Source organism: Aquarana catesbeiana, linkage group LG02 (assembly GCF_042186555.1).
Source record: "Aquarana catesbeiana isolate 2022-GZ linkage group LG02, ASM4218655v1, whole genome shotgun sequence".
NCBI lineage: Eukaryota > Metazoa > Chordata > Amphibia > Anura > Ranidae > Aquarana > Aquarana catesbeiana.
In genome coordinates this window covers 156168941-156191369 of record NC_133325.1, presented here as the reverse complement: position 1 = coordinate 156191369, position 22429 = coordinate 156168941, and the positions used below count along the sequence as shown (strand labels likewise).

The following is a 22429-nucleotide window of genomic DNA, read 5'->3' as shown; positions in this document are numbered from 1 at the left end:
GATATTGATGTATAGAGTGACGCTACATCTGCTGTCACCAGCATATATGTAGCCTTCCACTCTATTCCTCTCAGTATATTGAGGACATGCTTAGTGTCCCTAAGGTAGGAAGGGGTGCCCACCACCAGTGGTTGTAGAAAAAAATCAATATATTTTCCAACGCGTGAGGTTACTGAATCAATACCACTGATGATGGGCCTCCCTGGTGGATTGATCAAGGTCTTATGAATTTTCGGTAATATGTACATTACCGGTAGCCGAGGGGCCAGGGGGACCAAGTACTCCCTTTCTTTTTTATCAAGAATCCCTAAAGTATAACCTTTATCAATCAGGACTTTTAGTTCCCGCTTAAAACCAGAGGTCGGGTCAGAAGGTAAAGGAGAGTACGTGTTTGTATCCGAAAGGGTTCTTAATATTTCATTGTTATACGAATCATGATCCAGGATTACTATCGCCCCGCCCTTATCCGCGGGGCGTATAACGATGTCCTTCCTATTCATCAAAGCCTCCAAGCCACTTTTAATATTATGTTGAGTCCGTACTGATCAAATATTTAAATTAGCCAGATCATTCAGTACCAAATCGCGAAAAACGGTGACATTCGGTGCCGTGGTACTGGGAGGGTTAAAGAGTGACGCATTCCTCAATCCTGAATGTGCAACCACAGAAGCCTCTCTACTAAGTTGCCTAGCCGGATTACTTAGAACATATCTTTTTATATTTAATTTGCGCGTGTACTTTTGCACATCAATGAACGTTTGAAACTTATTAAGATTTCGTGGTGGTACAAACTTCAAGCCCTTGCTAAGGGTAGAGAGTTCATCCTTAGAAATTACTTTTGTGCTTAAATTGATGATGCCACTTATATCCTCCTCCTTTTTGGAGTAAAGCTTTGATGGATAGGAAGGACATCGTTATACGCCCCGCGGATAAGGGCGGGGCGATAGTAATCCTGGATCATGATTCGTATAACAATGAAATATTAAGAACCCTTTCGGATACAAACACGTACTCTCCTTTACCTTCTGACCCGACCTCTGGTTTTAAGCGGGAACTAAAAGTCCTGATTGATAAAGGTTATAATTTAGGGATTCTTGATAAAAAAGAAAGGGAGTACTTGGTCCCCCTGGCCCCTCGGCTACCGGTAATGTACATATTACCGAAAATTCATAAGACCTTGATCAATCCACCAGGGAGGCCCATCATCAGTGGTATTGATTCAGTAACCTCACGCGTTGGAAAATATATTGATTTTTTTCTACAACCACTGGTGGTGGGCACCCCTTCCTACCTTAGGGACACTAAGCATGTCCTCAATATACTGAGAGGAATAGAGTGGAAGGCTACATATATGCTGGTGACAGCAGATGTAGCGTCACTCTATACATCAATATCCCACAGTTTAGGTCATGAGGCTGTACGGCACTTCCTCTATCGGGACTCCAGTATCTCCATCACGCAATGTAATTTCGTGATGGAGCTACTGGACTTCTCGATGGAGCATAACCATTTCTGGTATGGTGGCACACACTATTTACAAACAAAGGGAGTGGCCATGGGAGCCAAATTTGCTCCCAGTATGGCCAACCTCTTCATGGCCAAGTGGGAGGAGGATGTGGTACTAAAGGACAGTCCACCCCAGTTGGTTATGTGGAGACGCTTCATTGATGATGTCCTGTTCATTTGGGACGGTGACATCAATTCTGTAACCACTTTTCTGTCTGTACTTAATAATAATGATAGAGGCATATCACTAACCCATGAAGCCAGCTCTACTCGAATCCATTTTTTGGATCTGGCTATCACCATTGTTAATGATGTTATTACCACCTCGACTTACTTTAAAACAACAGACAGGAACAGTTTTATACCACTCGATTCTTGTCATCATCAATCTTGGCTGTCTGCTGTACCTAAGGGCCAGTTCCTGCGTCTAAGACGAAACTGTTCTGATATCAATGAATACCATAGAGAGGCTCTAATTCTAAAATCAAAATTTTCGATCAAAGGTTACGATCCTGTTATGCTTGATTCTCTGATTGTTGAGATAGGAAATAGGGAGCGTGAGGAATTATTACGTGATAAACCCCCCCAGATAGCGGACAGGGAGGACTTTGGGTTAGCTTTCCTCACGACCTATTCAAGCCAACACTGGGCCATTAAAAGGATAATCAAAAAACACTGGTCTGTTATTAAAAACGATCGAATTTTGGGCCCCCTTTTGTCGGATAAACCGCAAATTTTATTTAGGGGAGCCACCAGTTTTAGGCATCTGCTAGCACCGAATATTCCTGTTCCACCTAAACGTCCTACGTTTTTTGGTGATTTAAAAGGGTTCTCCCCCTGCAGGAGATGTAATGTTTGCAGTATCAACTCACTAAGGGATAGAAGAATAACGGAGTTTACTTCTAGTGGTACAGGAGCCACATACCCCATTAGATCACTTATCACATGCACAACCAAATGTGTTGTGTATTTACTCAGGTGCCCATGCGGGTTGGAGTATGTTGGGCGTACGATTAGGAAACTTAACGTGAGGCTAGCAGAACATATTACCAATATCAAACAGGGTTTCGATAAACACAGTGTCTCTAGGCACTATGATGCAGTACATGACAGGAATCCTAAGGGAACTGTGTTTATCGGCATTGAAAAGTATATTCCCCATTGGCGGGGTAGCAATGGAAAAAGAACCATCTCCAGGTCTGAAACAAGCTGGATCTACAAACTTGGTTCTCATGCCCCCAATGGGTTGAATATAGAATGGGATATTAATTGTTTTATTAACAACAGTTGAAAGGAACTTTTGGGTTGATGATTTGGAAATAAATATACATCCTCTCCTTTTTATTAGATTTATCTTTAGACATATTTGGACAAATAAAAGTTTCCTCCCTTTGGATATACATTATCATTACCCCCTCTTTTACATATTCTTTTTTTACATATTGTAAAAATGTTTGTATTCACCGATTTTTTATTTTATTTAAATTTGCGATAGGTCTTGGCTGATGGAGAACTTAAATTCACTCGTAATTTTTATACACCTCTCTTTATGCACTTTAATGGGTCCCATACTGGTGGTTCTTTCCAGCCACCAGATGGTAGTGGGCAATACATATTTCCTTTTTATAAGAGTGCTTGTTTGTTTACACATTTAACAAGTATTCATTTTATTTTTTTTGGAATATGTTTTGGTTCTGCTCTTTTTCAACCCCTAGATGGCAGTGTAACACATGGTCTTGCCCCAGGTGAACATCTCTTTATCTAAAGCGAAGAGGAGGTGTGTATGTGTGGGCGGTCTCACTGTGCTGGAGTGATTGACAGCACTGGATTCAGTGGATTGATGTCCGCCCTCGTTCTCCCTCAGCCAATGAATAAGCTATGGCGCTACGGCGCTTGTGTATTTATAGCGCATGCGCGAGCGTGGCCACGTACCCCTGATGACGTCAGTTGTGACGAAACGGCCGTAGGGTCACAACGTGAGCTCGTGTCGCGCATGCGCGATTTGATTTTAAACGGCGGTGGAGTTTGTTTTTGTTACCATCCCCTGCCAGAAGTTTTGTTTTTATATATATTTGATGGCATCCTTTTAAATAAAGCAGTAAGATTGGTCTGCACTATCGGAGTCCTTTTTTTCTTTTTGGGGCACCTGCTGACAATACTGTTGTACTTTGCCTGGAACCCCTCGATTTGCCAAGCGAGGAACACCTCTGGAAAGTATCCGGTGACCACAAGCAATATCTTCCTGTGGAGCCCTTCTAGGTGAGATCTACTGGACCCATACATCTCTACTGAGCCTGTTTAGACCCCCCTGAATAAGGGTGGTCGCAGGCTGTCTGGTAAGCCTCCAGCCTTATTCTCTTGGTGATGGGCTACAGTTGCAGTGGAACACTGAATTGAAATTATATGCTGGAATTTCATCAACTTTGGGACTCTACACTTATTTTATAGTATATGAACTTTTTGGGTGGTTCTAACTTTTCCACTCCTTTATTCATATATTTTTCACTATTTTTTGGGTATTTTTGTCTTTTGTTTTTAGCATATGATTAACTAATAATTTTAATATTGTTAAGCACTAAAAAGTTTTTTTTTTGGAATAATCAACATCAAGTGGTTGACATATTTTCCTAATTACATATTACCAATCATAACGGTATTGATCTTTGTTGTTTACGTTGATATCTAGTTCACGTAATATATCCACATCATATACACGTATTTGTTCATATTATTCACTGTTCATATACCTATATAGGTTGATTTGAACACTTTTTAGAGTCACACATGTGTGTTTGATCACTTTAGAATAGTGACATTTAGCCTTCTTAAATTTACGGGTTTTAGTATATTCGCATATATCAATATATGCGCTTTTTCTCACAATCCAGCGCTACACTGTTTTTTATATTGTTTAGTTTGTATGCCCCTGTATTTGGGTTATTGTGTTTTAGCTGCAGGATTTCCTTCACGGTTTTTTATCATTAGTTCTCATATTCATATTGAACACCGAGCGCAATTTCTTTTCCCCTATTTTCACATATAACTCTTGTCACTGGGAGTCCATAGCAGATGGTGAAAGAGTGGGCACATAGGAGGGGAGCACGATTTGCACCGTATTAGAGTTTACAGCACTTGGCACTTTTGCACGATGGAATTGTACATCACAATAAGGAAGATTTGAGATGGACTTTCATGTGAACTATGATATACTGGATTTGATGTATTTGTATTAATTATTCACTATTGATTGCTAGCAATTATTTTATTTAATTATTTTGTTTATATTCAAACACGAGCTTAGCAATTGAAAACTGATGCATTAAATCCGAAAACATTGAGAAAACCAGCTGAAAATTACAGTAAACAAATAATTTTTTCCACTTCATAGATATGTCCCTATGTTTATCGGTGCACTTTGAATGTTGTATGCATTTTATACAGTGCCTTGCAAAAGTATTCACCCCCCTTGGCTTTTTACCTATTTTGTTACATTACAGCCTTTAGTTCAATGTTTTTTTAATCTGAATTATATGTGATGGATCAGAACACAATAGTCTAAGTTGGTGAAGTAAAGTTAGAAAAATATATACCTAAAACTATTTTTCAGAAATAAAAAACTGATAATTGGTATATGTGTATGTATTCACCCCCTTTGTTATGAAGCCCATAAAAAGCTCCGGTGCAACCAATTACCTTTAGAAGTCACATAATTAGTCTAATGATGTCCACCTGTGTGTAATCTAAGTGTCACATGATCTGTCATTACATATGCATACCTTTTTGAAAAGGCCCCAGAGGCTGCAACACCTAAGCAAGAGACACCACTAACCAAACACTGCCATGAAGACCAAGGAACTCTCCAAACAAGTAAGGGACAATGTTGTTGAGAAGTACAAGTCAGGGTTAGGTTATAAAAAAAATATCCACATCTTTGATAATCCCTAGGAGCACCATCAAATCTATCATAACCAAATGGAAAGAACATGGCACAACAGCAAACCTGCCAAGAGACAGCCGCACACCAAAACTCATGGACTGGGCAAGGAGGTCATTAATCAGAGAGGCAGCACAGAGACCTAAGATAACCCTGGAGGAGCTGCAGAGTTCCACAGCAGAGACTGGAGTATCTGTACATAGGACGACAATAAGCCGTACGCTCCATAGAGTTGGGCTTTATGGCAGAGTGGTCAGAAGAAAGCCATTACTTTCAGCAAAAAACGAAATGGCACGTTTTGAGTTTGCGAAAAGGCACGTGGGAGACTTCCAAAATGTATGGAGGAAGGTGCTCTGGTCCGATGAGACAAAAATTGAACTTTTTGGCCATCAAAGAAAACACTATGTCTGGCGCAAACCCAACACATCACATCACCCAAAGAACACCATCCCCACAAACATGGTGGTAGCAGCATCATGCTGTGGGGATGTTTCTTTAGCAGTCGAGACCTGGAAACTGGTCGGAGTTGAGGGAAAGATGGATGGTGCTAAATACAGGGATATTCTTGAGCAAAACCTGTACCACTCTGTGTGTGATTTGAGGCTAGGATGGAGGTTCACCTTCCAGCAGAACAATGACTCCAAGAACACTGCTAAAGCAACACTTGAGTGGTTTAAGGGGAAAACATGTAAATGTGTTGGACTGGGCTAGTCAAAGCCCAGACCTCAATCCAATAGAAAATCTGTGGTCAGACTTAAATTGTTGTTGATTGTTGTTCACAAGCGCAAACCGTGCAACTTGAAGGCGCTGGAGCAGTTTTGCAAGGAGGAATGGGCAAAAATCCCAGTGGTAAGATGTGGCAAAGCTTATCCAAAGCGACTTGGAGCTGTGATACCCGCAAAAAGGTGGTTCTACAAAGTATTGACTTTAGGGGGGGAATAGTTATGTACATTGACTTTTTCTGTTATTTTGTCCTATTTGGGGCGGCAGAGTGGTGTAGTGGGTAGCACTTTCACCTAGCAGTAAGAAGCGTCACTGGTTTGAATCCCAACCACAACACTACCTGCCTGGAGTTTGCATGTTCTCCCTGTGCCTGCGTGGGTTTCCTCCGGGTACTTCGGGTTCCTCCCACACTCTAAAGACATGCTGGTAGGTTAATAGGATCCTGTCTAAATTATCCCTAGTATGTATGAATGTGAGTTAGGGACCAAAGAATATTGGATTCCCCTAATTGGGCTTTAAAGCAGCAAAATATACCATTACAAAGGTCATAAATAAAACAATTTATTTGACAAAATGTCCAATGTCATATTTTCATGTGAAATCTAGTACAATGATTAATTCATATTTCATAAAACGGCAAAATGCATATCACATCATTACATTACATGGTGTAGTAAAATGTCGAAGCCCCGACGCGTTTCGACCTGTATGCGGTCTCTTCAGGGGGCACATCTGAATCTATAAAGCAATCGTTATAAGTATTGATTTAAAATGTATATGGAGACCAAAAATGTGTGTATGTTTTTAAGGATGGTAGTTGAATCACATAAATTAAACAAATAAATAATCAAATTGAATTAGTGTTACTAGCAACCCCAATACAATGTGTAAGTAGTGCCTGATGTGTGGGTGAAAATGTGTGCTGTGGGTGAAAAAAGGAAATCCTTGGGAAAGTGCATAATGAGGGAAATCATAATGTGATGATGTAATGAACCAAGTGTTGGCAAAAAAGTGAAGGGTAAGGAACAAACCAAACAAATACAGTGAGGAAAAAAAAAAAAGGTCAACCAAATGGCAGTGTGTGAGGAAAAGAGGGATATGAAATGGGATAGTGTGAATAAGAAACATATTGAATTTACCTTGTGCTATATAGAGTTGTATGAGGTATGTGAAGCTGGTTGGCTTGGCAAAAACCAAGCTGCAATTACTGAAAAAACAGATACCGTTGGTCCTGACCAGCATGGAAAGACTGTTGACTGGTAAACATTTTGGTCTCCTATATATAGCTAGGCTGAGGCTGATGGGATAATCACATGCAGGTGCCCAACTCCCCCACCCATCCAGGATAATGGCGTGTGGGCCGCCAGCTGCAGCCCACGTGTGACTCCCTCAGCGTCCCGGAAGACCGAACGGTCCCGACCACCGTCGTCATCTCCGTCGCAAAACGCGTGACGTCATGATGGCGTGCGCGCGCCGGGCCGCGCACGCGCACACCGTCATAGACACTCCGGAGGTGAACGCGGGACGCCGCCGGCAGGGTGAAGCTCGCCACGGCGCCTAGTGATAGACGCCAAACGGAGCAAACATGGGGGCGCGCGGAATATCCACATGCCCCCACCCTGCCGGGAAGTCTCAAGGAGGCCAGGCTCCACCCAGAGGGGGGAGGGAGAATGAAACCGCACCCACCGGGACCCAACAACGATCCCCCAAGCATGAGAACCACATATAAACTAGCATATTGCATGGTCATGAGATGTACCGAGAAAACAATAATAATAGATGTTGCATATATTAGACAGGAGCAGAGTGCCAAAGCCCTAACTCCGGACTCCTGCATGGAAGCCAATAGAGTTTAGTCATAAAATACCATGTGGGATATTAAATATCATGCAGTACAGGGGTCTGTTCCTCCTGGTGCATGGAAAGGGAAAGGATTGGATCCCAATCCGATTCCCCTTTGATTAGAACAAAATATGTTCAAAAGTTGTATATATGTTAAAATTAAATTGGTAAATGCAGGAATCTGAAGGTGGCATAAGACACACTGCTTCCTGTTTTGATCTCTGGTATGTCAAAGCGGGGAGGGGTGTTTAACCACCCAAGAAAATTGTAACTAGGGGGAGACATACATGGAAGAGAGCAAGGGAGCTGCACACCCCGAAATGGATAAAAGAATATTGGATTCCCCTAATTGGGCTTTAAAGCAGCAAAATATACCATTACAAAGGTCATAAATAAAACAATTTATTTGACAAAATGTCCAATGTCATATTTTCATGTGAAATCTAGTACAATGATCAATTCATATTCCATAAAACGGCAAAATGCATATCACATCATTACATTACATGGTGTAGTAAAATGTCGAAGCCCCGACGCGTTTCGACCTGTATGCGGTCTCTTCAGGGGGCACATCTGAATCTATAAAGCAATACAAATATTGAGAATAGTAGATAATTTTCTAAAAAAGATCACATTGGATAAAACATAATGATGGGTTTTACCGTTGAAGTGAAGTAGACGTATCTAGTGGGGGCATTGGGGAGCCATTAAGGGGGCCGGGCAGCGCACAGGCCATCCCCAACCCCCCACCAAGGGAAAGAGCCAGCCCCAAGGGCTTGCAAGGAGCCACACTGATACACGTCCCCCCGGGGGAGCGGGAGACCGGACACCTGCAACAGATATCCATGAGCAGCTATTAGAGAAGTAACATATTTGTGTATAAGTCATCGTTATAAGTATTGATTTAAAATGTATATGGAGACCAAAAATGTGTGTATGTTTTTAAGGATGGTAGTTGAATCACATAAATTAAACAAATAAATAATCAAATTGAATTAGTGTTACTAGCAACCCCAATACAATGTGTAAGTAGTGCCTGATGTGTGGGTGAAAATGTGTGCTGTGGGTGAAAAAAGGAAATCCTTGGGAAAGTGCATAATGAGGGAAATCATAATGTGATGATGTAATGAACCAAGTGTTGGCAAAAAAGTGAAGGGTAAGGAACAAACCAAACAAATACAGTGAGGAAAAAAAAAAAAAAAAAAAAAAAGGCCAACCAAATGGCAGTGTGTGGGGAAAAGAGGGATATGAAATGGGATAGTGTGAATAAGAAACATATTGAATTTACCTTGTGCTATATAGAGTTGTATGAGGTATGTGAAGCTGGTTGGCTTGGCAAAGACCAAGCTGCAATTGCTGAAAAAACAGTAATTTTTTTTTTTTTTTTTTTTCCTCACTGTATTTGTTAGGTTTGTTCCGTACCCTTCACTTTTTTGCCAACACTTGGTTCATTACATCATCACATTATGATTTCCCTCATTATGCACTTTCCCAAGGATTTCCTTTTTTCACCCACAGCACACATTTTCACCCACACATCAGGCACTACTTACACATTGTATTGGGGTTGCTAGTAACACTAATTCAATTTGATTATTTATTTGTTTAATTTATGTGATTCAACTACCATCCTTAAAAACATACACACATTTTTGGTCTCCATATACATTTTAAATCAATACTTATAACGATGACTTATACACAAATATGTTACTTCTCTAATAGCTGCTCATGGATATCTGTTGCAGGTGTCCGGTCTCCCGCTCCCCCGGGGGGACGTGTATCAGTGTAGCTCCTTGCAAGCCCTTGGGGCTGGCTCTTTCCCTTGGTGGGGGGTTGGGGATGGCCTGCGCGCCGCCCGGACCCCTCCATGGCTCCCCAATGCCCCCACTAGATACGTCTACTTCACTTCAACGGTAAAACCCATCATTATGTTTTATCCAATGTGATCTTTTTTAGAAAATTATCTACTATTCTCAATATTTGTATTGCTTTATAGATTCAGATGTGCCCCCTGAAGAGACCGCATACAGGTTGAAACGCGTCGGGGCTTCGACATTTTACTACACCATGTAATGTAATGATGTGATATGCATTTTGCCGTTTTATGGAATATGAATTGATCATTGTACTAGATTTCACATGAAAATATGACATTGGACATTTTGTCAAATAAATTGTTTTATTTATGACCTTTGTAATGGTATATTTTGCTGCTTTAAAGCCCAATTAGGGGAATCCAATATTCTTTTATCCATTTCAGGGTGTGCAGCTCCCTTGCTCTCTTCCATGTATGTCTCCCCCTAGTGAGTTAGGGACCTTAGATTGTAAGCTCCTTGAGGGTAGGGACTGATGTGAATGTACAATGTATATGTAAAGCGCTGCGTAAATTGACGGTTCTATATAAGTACCTGAAATAAATAAAGATAAATAAATAAATAAATATTTGTTGTTTGCTTCACAATAATAAAAAAAAAACATCTTCAAAGTTGTGGGCATGTTCTGTAAATTAAATTATGTAAATCCTCAAACAATCCATGTTAATTCCAGGTTGTGAGGCAACAAAACACGAAAAATGCCAAGGGGGGTGAATACTTTTGCAAGACACTGTAAATGAGCACTAGTTTACTGCTACTTGCTATGCTGTATCATGTAGGCCATTTTGCCCTTTTGATGTACCTTGTTCATGCTTTTTTTTTTTCAAGAGGTCAGTTGCACTTGTACATTTGTGAGTGTGGTAGAAATTATTTTGTTTTAATTACTGCACAAATTGCTCCTAAATTTTGATCTTAGCTTAGTTATTAAAAAACTAAACACAGTTTATTGATAAAAACATTATGTAACCCCCTAAAAAGAAGCATCTTAAAAAAGAGAGTTTCAGTAAGATATTCTAATATAAAGTTGTTCTAATAAATGTAGCTGTTGGGTTGACCTTAGCTTTTTGGTTACCTGTTCCTCCCGGGCTACTCAGACTTTAATGACAATTATTTTTTCCACTCTGCAGCTGCTAGCAGGGGACAGGCTTTTCTATTTAAGCTGGCCATACACATACAGAATATACACAGCAGATGGACAAATCTCCCACTGCAGCTATTGTGTTTTGACAGTGAACCATGCTGCTTGTCTGATTGGATGCAGGCACTGTTCAGGTGGCAATTTTCTGCCCAGCTCTTTTGATTTTTCGAAAGGGCGACCCACCGAGGGAATTTCAGCCAATTCATTAGGAACTAGAAAAAATTTGCTCTGTATATGGCTAGCCTAAGGCTGCAGCAGCTTTAGAAAATATACACTAAGAATATACACACCTTTTGTTTTTATGCACCTGGAATATATTTAGTTGAAATTAACTGAAGGTTCAGTTGTGGCTTGATAGCAATTTGGACTGTTTTTGATTACCCACATGAGACTCAGTAGGGTTCCCTGCAATTAGTTGGGGTGGGAAGCCATATTCAAAGTAATAGGAGGCTGACAGCAGCCGCAGCTATTTGCGGACGTTCACATGTAATTGTTCATGCAACAATTACCTGTGGATGATCAGCACTGGAGGCAGATAGTCTACCTCCAAGGCTGATCATCTACAGGTAATCGCTTCATGAACAACTACATGTGAACAGCCGTAAATAGTTGCTGGTGCTGTCAGCCTCCTATTACTTTGAATGGGGCTTCCAGCCAGCAACTAATCACAGGGAACCCCGCTGAGTCTCCCACAGGTAATTGCAGATGGCCCCATTCACAAGTATGAATAGGGCCTTAAAGAGTGTTGTATACTGAAGGTAACATCACCACAGTGGCAATTTTCTGCAGAAAGATGAGACAAATCTGAACTTTGTATTAAGTGTGCATATTGTTACAGTTGTAAAAAAAACAAAATCAGACATCAAAATCTCATCTCTACTGTGAAACATGTTGGAATAAACATGCTAGAGGGGAGCTGCTTTGCTGTCTCAGGGTCTAGTGTACATGGCTTGCTGTCACTAAGTAAGCAGTGTTTTTCAAATTGTATCAGAAATTCAGCAGAAAATCAATAACTTTATTTAACCACTTACTGACTTACCACTTCTGGGTTTTGGGCATGCCGGCGGACCCGATCTCCGCCGGCACCCACAGATCATTCGTTACACTGACAGAATGCCAGTCTGCCTATGTAAAGAAGGATAATCAATAAAGACATTTCGTTTTCACTGGTTTATACTCTCTGAAGAATATCTTTTGGGATTTTCCCATTTTTTCTTGTATGTAAAGAAAGCAGACTGTCATTCTGTCAGTACAGAAGACATGGATTCATATTTTTAGCACTGATCGCTGTAATAATGTCCCTGGTCTCCAAAAAAGTGTCAAAAGTGTCAGTTAGGTTTCTGATTTGCCCACTTGAAAATTGCAGTCCCGCTATAAGTCCCTGATCGCCACCATTAGCAGTAAAAATCGTTTTGGTATAACTTTTGCGCTAACCAATCAATATACGCTTATTGGGATTTTATTAGCAAAAATATGTAGCAGAATACATACAGTATTGGCCTAAATTGATGAAGAAATTCGATTTTTTTAATTTTTTTATTGGATGTGTTTTAGAGCAGAAAATTAAAAATATTGTTTTATTTTTTTTTTTTCAAAATTGTCAGTTGTTCTTTGTTTATAGCGCAAAAAAATAAAAACGCAAAGGTGATCAAATACCACCAAAAGAAAGCTCTATTTGTGGAAAAAAAAGAACATACATTTGATTTTGTCAATGAAGAAATTAGATAACTCATTGCAGAATTCTTGAGTATCGTTTGCTGGGGGCTCTAAGCAGCGTGGGTTCATTGATTGGGCGACTATTTTGAAAAGTTCCCGCGGCCGGTTTAAGGCAGTTGAGATGGTGTTTGAGAAATGTTCTTTTTTGGCTGTGAAAATCGCTTTGTGGTATTTCACAGTGAGTATTTTGTAGTTTGTATGGTTTTCCTTGGTAGGATTTCTTCTCCATGCTCTTTCCGCTCTTCTACGTTCTTGCTTGAGTAGGGTGAGAGTGCCGTTGAACCATCTCGAGTTTTTTTTGCGGATGAATGTTCTGCGTTTTGGTGCTACTGAGTCTGCTGTTTGTAGTAATGCCTTGTTTAGGGAGTTGAGTGTTTGTTCCGTTGAGAGGTTTGAGTTTAGCGATTGTATTTTGTTTGATAATGTGGTTTTGAAGAGTTCAGAATGCAGTTTCTTCTGGGATCTGTTCCAGTGTGTTGTTGTTGAATGTTTCTGTTTTTGGAGGATGGAGTTGGTGGTGATTTTAAATTTGATGGCGTGGTGGTCCGTCCATGGTAGTGGTGTGTTGTCGAAATCAGGTCACCTGGTCACCCCTGCTGTTGCTGAATACCTGCATCCGGTATCCTTTACAAAATGTTTGCTCTTGGGTTTAATACTGCTTGAATAAACCAGAAGTCTGTAGGCAGTACAAAAAACAGGTCTCTGCCAATAGATGAATGACAGACAATTCTGAATTATTTTATACTCTGTGACTGCAAACACAAACTCCTCTATTGTATGGAACAATAAATATACAGTATTCACTACTTTCAACCAGCTTTCTATTGCAATAATTATTAAACAGATCAAGGCAAGATATGACAAACTCTTTTGTGATTTTTTTTTCCATCCAAAGAAGGTCATACTATTAACATAGAAGTGACCATGTTCTCCCTCTCCAGTTGCATGGAAACAGGTCATTTTAATCTTCCATTGAACAAACGTACCTATGAGCTTCAAGATAAGCCACAAAATGTGATAATATTTGGGGACCCTGGATTAATTTTACTCACACTCTCTTCACCCAAATCTGTTGTTTTCATGACCTAGTAGTGTATAATAATATGCATACAGTATTTATTGCTATGAATCTAACAGGTTGCTTTGTACTTGTCATTGAATTGCCATGTTTACCTGAACTCACATTCCAAAGAGATGCACAGGGAGGACCTTGTATGGCGTGTGTATAGTTACTATTGTATTGTACATATAAAGTAATAAACCACACGTTAAAAAACAAACAGAGGAAACCAAGGCCACCTACCACAAACAGTTTTGATTGTTTTCACAGTTTCTCTAGAAACCATGATGATAGGTTGCCTTGATCTACAGTTAGTCCATATATATTTGGACACAGGCACAATTTTCATACTTTTGGCTCTGTATGCCACCAGAATAAAAGTAAAATGAAACAATCCAAATGAATTTGAAGCTCAGACTTTCAGCTTTAATTCAAGGGGTTGAACATAAATATTACGTACAAATTTTAGGAACTCAAACCATTTTTACACAGTCCTCCCATTTTCAGGGGCTCAAATGTAACTTGACAAATTAATATAATCATAAATTAAAATGTTCATTTTTAATATTTTGTTCAGAATCCTTTACTGGCAATGACTGCCTGAAGTCTGGAACCCATGGACATTACCAAAGACTGGGTCTCCTCCTTTCTGATGCTTTCCCAGGCTCTAACTGCAGCTGTTACCCTTTACCCTTTAATTACCCTTGCTTTTGCAGTGTGTTTTGAAACACTGTCCATCTGCACTGTGAATTGCTGTCCAATCAACTTTTGCTGTATTTGGCTGAATCTGGGCTGACATATCTATAAACACTGCAGAATTCATCCCGCTGCTTCTGTCCTCTGTCACATCATCAATAAACACCAATAACCCAGTGCCACTGGAAGCCATGCATGCCCATGCCATCACACTGCAAGCTCCACCATGTTTTACAGATGATGTTGTGTGCTTTGGATCATGAGGTGTTCCAAGCCTTCTCCACACTTTTTTCTTCTCGTCATTCTGGCAAAGATTAATATTAGTTTCATCTGTACAAAGAATGCTTTTCCAGAACTGGTCTGGCTTTTAAGACGTTTTTTGGCAAAATCTAATCTGGCTTTCCTATTCTTCAGGCTTAGGAATGGTTTGCACCTTGTGGTGAACCCTCTGTATTTGCTCTTGTGAAGTCTTCATTTGATTGTACAATAATACGCCCACCTCCTGAGAGTGTCCTTCACTTGCCTGGATGTTGTGAATGGGTTTTTCTTTACCATAGAGAGGATCCTGCGCTCATCCACCACTGTTGTCTTCTGTGGACTTCCAGGCCTTTTTATGTTGTTGAGCTCACCAGTGCGTTCTTCTTTCCTCAGAATGTACCAAACTGTTGATTTGGCCACTCCTAATGTTGCTGCTGTCACTCTGAGGGATTTGTTTTGTTTTTGAAGCATTACAATAGCTTGTTTCACTTGCATGGACAGCTCCTTTGAACACATGATGTAGTTTCACAGCAATTCCAAATGCAAATACCACACCTAGGCCAGGTTACCATTAAGGGCGGGTTTGAAATCTTGCGAGTTCAGCCAAACTTGCACGGGTTCAAACCAGCAATGCAGTATGACTTTGGGGGCGATTTGACAGACATCTGTGCTGGTTCATGCACAGATGTCTATTCAAATCGCCCCCAAAGTCGCCAAAGTAGTACAGGAACTACTTTTGTGAATCTATTGCTGATATGGTACACAGATGATACGCCCCTTTCTGTGTGCCAAACACTGCGCTTATGGGATGAGCCCCTCCCTCTGAGCAGCTGCTTGAATTTAAGAACTCATGTGATATAAAATAAATGATACACTATACAATCGCCCTCACCAATAGTGTGATCAAATAGCAGCGCTGAAAACCTAAAAAATTACTTAATACAAGAAAATTATATATACAGTGATTGCTCAATGTGATACCTAAAAGTAATAATATTATGTGTCCATAATAAAAAACCAAACAGTGTTTCTAATAAACACCCATCATGCAGTCCATTTGTGTATAAAAACAGAAAAATCAATATAAAAGTCCAAAAATAAGTGGTGACATAGTGAAATAATGGTGACAATATCAAAATTATAATCTTCAATGATGATATCTTCCACCACACCGCTGTGAATGTGATTCCACTCCCCTTCAGCGAGCAAACTCACCAGCTTTTTTTTGCCTTACACTCTCGTGTTCGGCTTGTAGGCTTTTCCCACACAGTGGGGGTAAAGTGATAACCTCCAATCAGTTTCCGTATGGTTAACCGCAGTATATAAGCAAATGCTCTCTCCACATGAAAGAAAGGAAAAGCGAACCAATAGTGCAGTAACGCAACACACTTTAATAAAAGTAACACTCTCCTTCACCATAAAACTCACGTTTTCCAATTTTCAATAACGCAAAACAGCACAGCAAAACATGGTCATCACCAACAGCACTTCAAACGGTAACCTGGACGTATGGTGGTCACGGCGGACCCAGGTGATTGGTGAACGTAAACACTCTCACCCGTCCCTCGGAACCTCCCGTAGCCACTTCCCCGCTCACTCGTAGGGCGCCGCCTGTCACAGCGTCCTACGTCAAGCTTCCTCAATTGCCGTATAGCCACGCCCCGACATGTTTCGTCACACCGGACTTATTCATGGGATACTTTTGTGAATCGCCGACTTTTCAGCGCCGCACCAATTCAGATGGTGTCGTTGCTGGCAATAGCCAGCAATTAGACATGTCAAATCGCATGTCAAAATGGCCCGATGTTGAATGTAGGCTAGGAATCAACTCCAGACCTTTTACCTGCTTAATTGATGAAGAAATAATGAAGGACTGAGCAAAAAAAAAACTGACAGCTCATAGGACAGTAGGCAGAACACGCACATCGTATTAAAATGATAACACCAGACTCAGAATTCTGTGGATTCAGTAGGCCACAGCCCTTTATTATTATAAATTGTATTAACAACATATACTGTAATACCAATCTTAAAATTTTACCAACAACATATTTAGCTCAGCTATTGCAGCTCGAGCTAATAAACATTACAACTTAAAGTCCCCTTTCTTAAGAAATGGACAAAACCTCATAGCTTGAGCCGCGACATGCTGACTGCATCTTTAATGATGCATTTTTCTTCTTTTATAGGTACCAGCTCGTGTCAGGACTGTTGAACACAGCATGTGACTTTCAAAACACCAATCACAGGTAAGTACAAAAACTGACAGTTTAAGTTTAACGGCTAGTTTACACTTGCTTTAAAACATGGCTTCTAACACGCTTTGTTAAAGCTCTCTGAACGCCAGTCAAAGCTCCTGTCACTAAATAAAATGGTTAGCTTAGGGCTCATTTACACTTGCTTCGGCTTTAACACACATTAACAGCTAGTTTACACTTCAAAACAGGGCTTCGGACAGGCTTTTTTAAGCCCCTGTCACTAAATAAAATGGTTAGCTTACAGTCCTGTTTACACCTTGCTTTTGCTTTGCTGTGCTTCGGCTTCGCTTCAAAAATTATACCCCATGTAGCTTTAGTGGTGCTTCATAGCGTCTCTGAAGCCCCACTGAAGACCCAAAGTCTCACTGAAGCCCCACCAAAGGCTCATGACTCGGGGGCTTTGACTAGCATTCAGAGAGCTTTAACAAAGCCTGTCCAAAGCCTTGTTTTGAAGCAAGTGTAAACTAGCTGTTAATGTGTGTTGAGGCCGAAGGAAGTGTAAATGAGCCCTAAACGTTTTGTTATGATTGCCACTGTCCCATATGTGGGGGGTGGGGACATTTTACGCCCCACACTCCACTTCAAGGAGGAGCTACTGTAATAACTATGTTATGTTAGTACAGTAATCTCCCCTGCTGTGCTAATGTGTTCTGACAGGGGAACGCCCCCTACGCCAAATGGCCGGCTTATGTTGGACTGGCTGCAGTACACACGGGCCAAATGTCGGACGGTTTCTATTGAACCAGCCGTCAGGGTCATCCTAATGCATCAGCACTGCCCAGGGGCCCCTCGTGCATGGGGGCCCCTGCAGCTTCCCACTTCATGCCCTATCACTGTCTGTATAATAAGCAGAAAGGAACCAGCCACCTCAAACTATAGTAACGGCAGCCATAGGACAAGAAAGAGTTAACAGCAGGAGCCGATCCACCTCCTGCTGCTTACTGAGCCAATGGGCGCTGCTGTAACCTGCTCCCTTCTCAAGCCACCTCCTTTGATTGAGAAGAAAAGAATATTGAAGCTATGCTGGAGCCTGGAGAAAGAACCAAGCTGCTGTGGGGACTAGGAAGGGGGCGAAAAAGGAGTAGAACTGAGCAGGAGAAGCAGAAGCATCCATTTAGGTGAAGGAAATCTGAAGAATGTACCGGAAGAGATACAGTATTCACTGCAAGGGCTCTATGAACTTTCCAAATGTGGATTTATGCTTTGACATACTAAAAACAGCACTGCAGTACAATCTGTTTTAGTAGCACTTAGCTGGCATGAGGAATACAGTGACACCCTGATGCACACATCACTGATCTATGAACTATCCAAAGATGTCTCTATATTGGGATTATATTGAAAACTGCATATGGTGAAAGTGCACAGACCATATTCCCAGCCTATCTTCAGTAGCTCCTTGAAGACTGAATCAATAGAGCTATATTGATGAACTAATAGTAAATTCTCTAGAAGGACATTACATTTACTCCCGAGGACTACTGTATACTATATACAGTGCCTTGCAAAAGTATTCACCCCAGTTTACCTAGTCTTAGTTGTTGAAGTAAAATTAGAAAAATATATACCTAAAACTATTTTTCAGAAATAAAAAACTGATAATTGGCATGTGCGTGTGTATTCACCCCCTTTGTTATGAAGCCCATAAAAAGCTCTGGTGTAACCAATTACCTTCAGAAGTCACATAATTAGTCTAATGATGTCCACCTGTGTGCAATCTAAGTGTCATATGATCTGTCATTACATATACACACCTTTTTGAAAGGCCCCAGAGGCTGCAACACCTAAGCAAGAGGCACCACTAACCAAACACTGCCATGAAGACCAAGGAACTCTCCAAACAAGTAAGGGACAGCGTTGTTGAGAAGTAAAAGTCAGGTTTAGATTATAAAAAAATATCCAAATCTTTGATGATCCCAAGGAGCACCATCAAATCTATCATAACCAAATGGAAAGAACATGGCACAATAGCAAACCTACCAAGAGACAGCCGCACACCAAAACTCATGGACCGGGCAAGGAGGGCATTAATCAGAGAGACAGCACAGAGACCTAAGGTAACCCTGGAGGAGCTGCAGAGTTCCACAGCAGAGACTGGAGTATCTGTACATAGGACGACAATAAGCCGTGCGCTCCATAGAATTGGGCTTTAATGCAGAGTGACCAGAAGAAAGCCATTACTTTCAGCAAAAAACAAAAGGGCATGTTTTTGAGTTTGCGAAAAGGAATGTGGGAGACTTCCAAAATGTATGGAGGAGGGTGATGAGACTAAAATTGAACTTTTTGGCCATCAAAGAAATCGCTATGTCTGGTGCAAACTCAACCCATCACATCACCCAAAGAACCCCATCCCCACAGTGAAACATGGTGGCAGCATAATGCTGTGGGGATGGAATTCTGGAAATCTATGAAAAGAAGGGGGTTATAGTGGGTGGACAAAAGTATCCCAGAGTAGCAGTTACCGTCAGAGATTGTGCGGTATTAACCAGGTCTATGTATAAAAAACTTTTTTTATTGGTAAATTTAAAACATCACAATAATGCTAAATCAAAAATGCTAAATATAAACCTTACATCCATCACCATCTTTAAAAGACAAAGTTGTCTTCCCACAAAATAATTCCCCCCTAAAGACGTCAAAAGTGGCCACACCTAATAAGTGGATGGGTCAAGGACTATGGTACCTAGACCTAAGGCCCATCAACACTCCTGTGGATTGCTGGAATGGTATCCAACTTATGCAGTTGAAATTTAAAGACATGGTTGCATCAATGTAGGATAGTGATAAAATTATCCATGTGGCTTTCCACAATTTCACAATGTGCAGTCGTCTTGTGTATACACAGCTGTAGTGAGAGCAGACCAATCACATGCTGCATAGATTATTGGGGTTACAGTGCCTTGAAAAAGTATTTACCCCCCTTGGCATTTTTAGTGTTTTTTTGCCTCACAACCTGGAATTACCATGGATTGTTTGAGGATTTGCATCATTTGATTTACAGAACATGGCCACAACTTTTTTTTTTTTTATTGTGAAGCAAACAACAAATAGGACAAAATAACAGGAAACAGGAAAAAGTCAATGTGCATAACTATTCACCCACCCTAAAGTCAATACTTTGTAGAGCCACCTTTTTGCGGCTATCACAGCTCCAAGTCGCTTTGGATAAGTCTCTATGAGCTTGCCACATCTTACCACTGGGATTTTTACCCATTCCATTACCCAAAACTGCTCCAGCTCCTTCAAGTTGGATGGTTTGCGCTTGTGAACAGTAATCTTTAAGTCTGACCATAGATTTCCTATTGGATTGAGGTCTGGGCTTTGACTAGGCCATTCCAACACATTTACGTCTCCCCTTAAACCACTCAAGTGTTGCTTTAGCAATGTGTTTGGGGTCATTGTCCTGCTGGAAGGTGAACCAACATCCTAGCCTCAAATCACACACAGAGTGGTACAGGTTTTGCTCAAGAATATCCCTGTATTTAGCACCATCCATCTTTCCCTCAACTCTAACCAGTTTCCCAGTCCTGACTGCTAAAAAACATCCCCACAGCATGATGCTGCCACCACCATGCTTCACTGTGGGGATGGTATTCTTTGGATGATGTGAACCTATCTATCCAGCAGCCCCTCTGTGGGTGAGCGCTACAAGCATTTAATAACTGACCATTTGTATGAGCTCTAATTGCTGTAGATTCTAATAATCAGAAAAAGCTTTTTGCCTAAGCCTGGTAATTTGTTTATAATTTTTTTCACATCACTCAGGGATATTGCTTTATACAAGCTTCAGCTAGATGATAGTGAGAGTAGATACCCACGGCGAAGAAAGTGGTATAAACTCAAGCTGCCTTTCCCCCATGCAATGCACACTCACCAAAAAGCATGCGCTGCCATGCAATATGCAGCAAACATGGATGGATAGATGTAAAGAAGATGGTAACCGCTTCCTCCATTCGGGATCTTCACCTCAAAATTCTTTAGGGGATACTGTGCCGCTCATTCCACCAAATGATACCACCAAATGACAAAAGTAAGGTATCATAGTGTAGTAATTTTAGAGCTCCCATCAGTGGATCAGCAGGTTGTCATATTTCTGTTGTCACTATATGTAAAAACAAATTGTAAATATAAAATAAAAAAATGTATTTAAAAAAAAATTGAAAAAAATATAAATATATTTCTTTTTTTTTTTTACAGACTGTCACCAGTCAGTGTTCCTGATCACTGCCACACATGTTGTATCAAGATGCAATACTGCACTTGTGATAGTATGTAAAAAATTGCAAACAAAAAAAAAAAAAATTGGCTACATTTTTTAATTTTTCAAAAAATTGTGACAAAAAAATACAACTTCAAAAAACTCGCCGAGTTTCAAATATTCTGTGTGTACCATAGTTTGTGGGCTCTATAACTTTCCTACAGGCTAAATAATATACACTGGGTTTTTTTTTTTCACCAAAGAAATGTAGTAGAATACATTTTGGCCTAAATGTATGAATAAAGATTATTTATTTGAAATAAACAGAAACAGAGAAAAACTTGTTTAATTTTTTTTTTAATTTTCAGGCTTTTTTCATTTATTTAGTAAACAAAAAAAAAAACGTGATGATTAACCACTTAAGCCCCAGACAATTTGGCTGGCCAAAGACCAGACCACTTTTTGCAATTCGGCACTGCGTCACTTTAACTGACAATTGTGCGGTCGCGCGACGTGGCTCCCAAACAACATTGATGTCCTTTTTTCCCCACAAATAGAGCTTTTTTTGGTGGTATTTGATCACATCTGCGGTTTTTATGTTTTACGCTATAAACAAAAAAAGAGCGACAATTTTGAAAAAAACACATTATTTTTTACTTTTTGCTATAATAAATATCTCCAAAAAATATATAAAAAAAAACATTTTTTTTCCTCAGTTTAGGCTGATACGTATTCTTCTACAAATTTTTGGTAAAGAAAATCACAATAAGCGTTTATTGATTGGTTTGCGCAAAAGTTATAGTGTCTACAAAATAGGGGATAGTTTTATGGCATTTTTATTAATATTTTTTTTTTTTTTACTAGTAATGGCAGCGATCAGCGATTTTTATCGTGACTGCGACATTATGGTGGACACATCTGACACATTTGGTGCTATTTTGGGACCATTCACATTTATATGATCAGTGCAATTAAAAATGCATTGGTTACTGTGTAACACAGTGGCAAATTTAAAGGGACGTACCTGTACACCCATTTGCCTGTCCATGCCATTCTGCCGACGTTGTTAGTGCGGTGGTTGGTAATCGGTTAAATACCACCAAAAGAAAGCTCTATTTGTGTGAAAAAAATAAAATTAAAACTTCATATGGGTACAGTGTTGTATGAACATGCAATTGTCATTCAAAGTGTGACAGCACTGAAAGCTGAAAATTGGCATGGGC

At 40.3% G+C, this 22429-nt stretch overlaps 1 long non-coding RNA gene across 1 annotated transcript in view; it reads left to right on the top strand.

Annotated features, from left to right (window-relative positions):
- Positions 1–22429, top strand: part of LOC141129828 (uncharacterized) — a 231677-nt gene that overhangs the window by 130206 nt on the left and 79042 nt on the right. Inside the window, exon 2 of the long non-coding RNA XR_012241878.1 lies at positions 16940–16999. This is a non-coding gene — a long non-coding RNA (uncharacterized lncRNA). The remainder of the gene's footprint in view (positions 1–16939; positions 17000–22429) is intronic.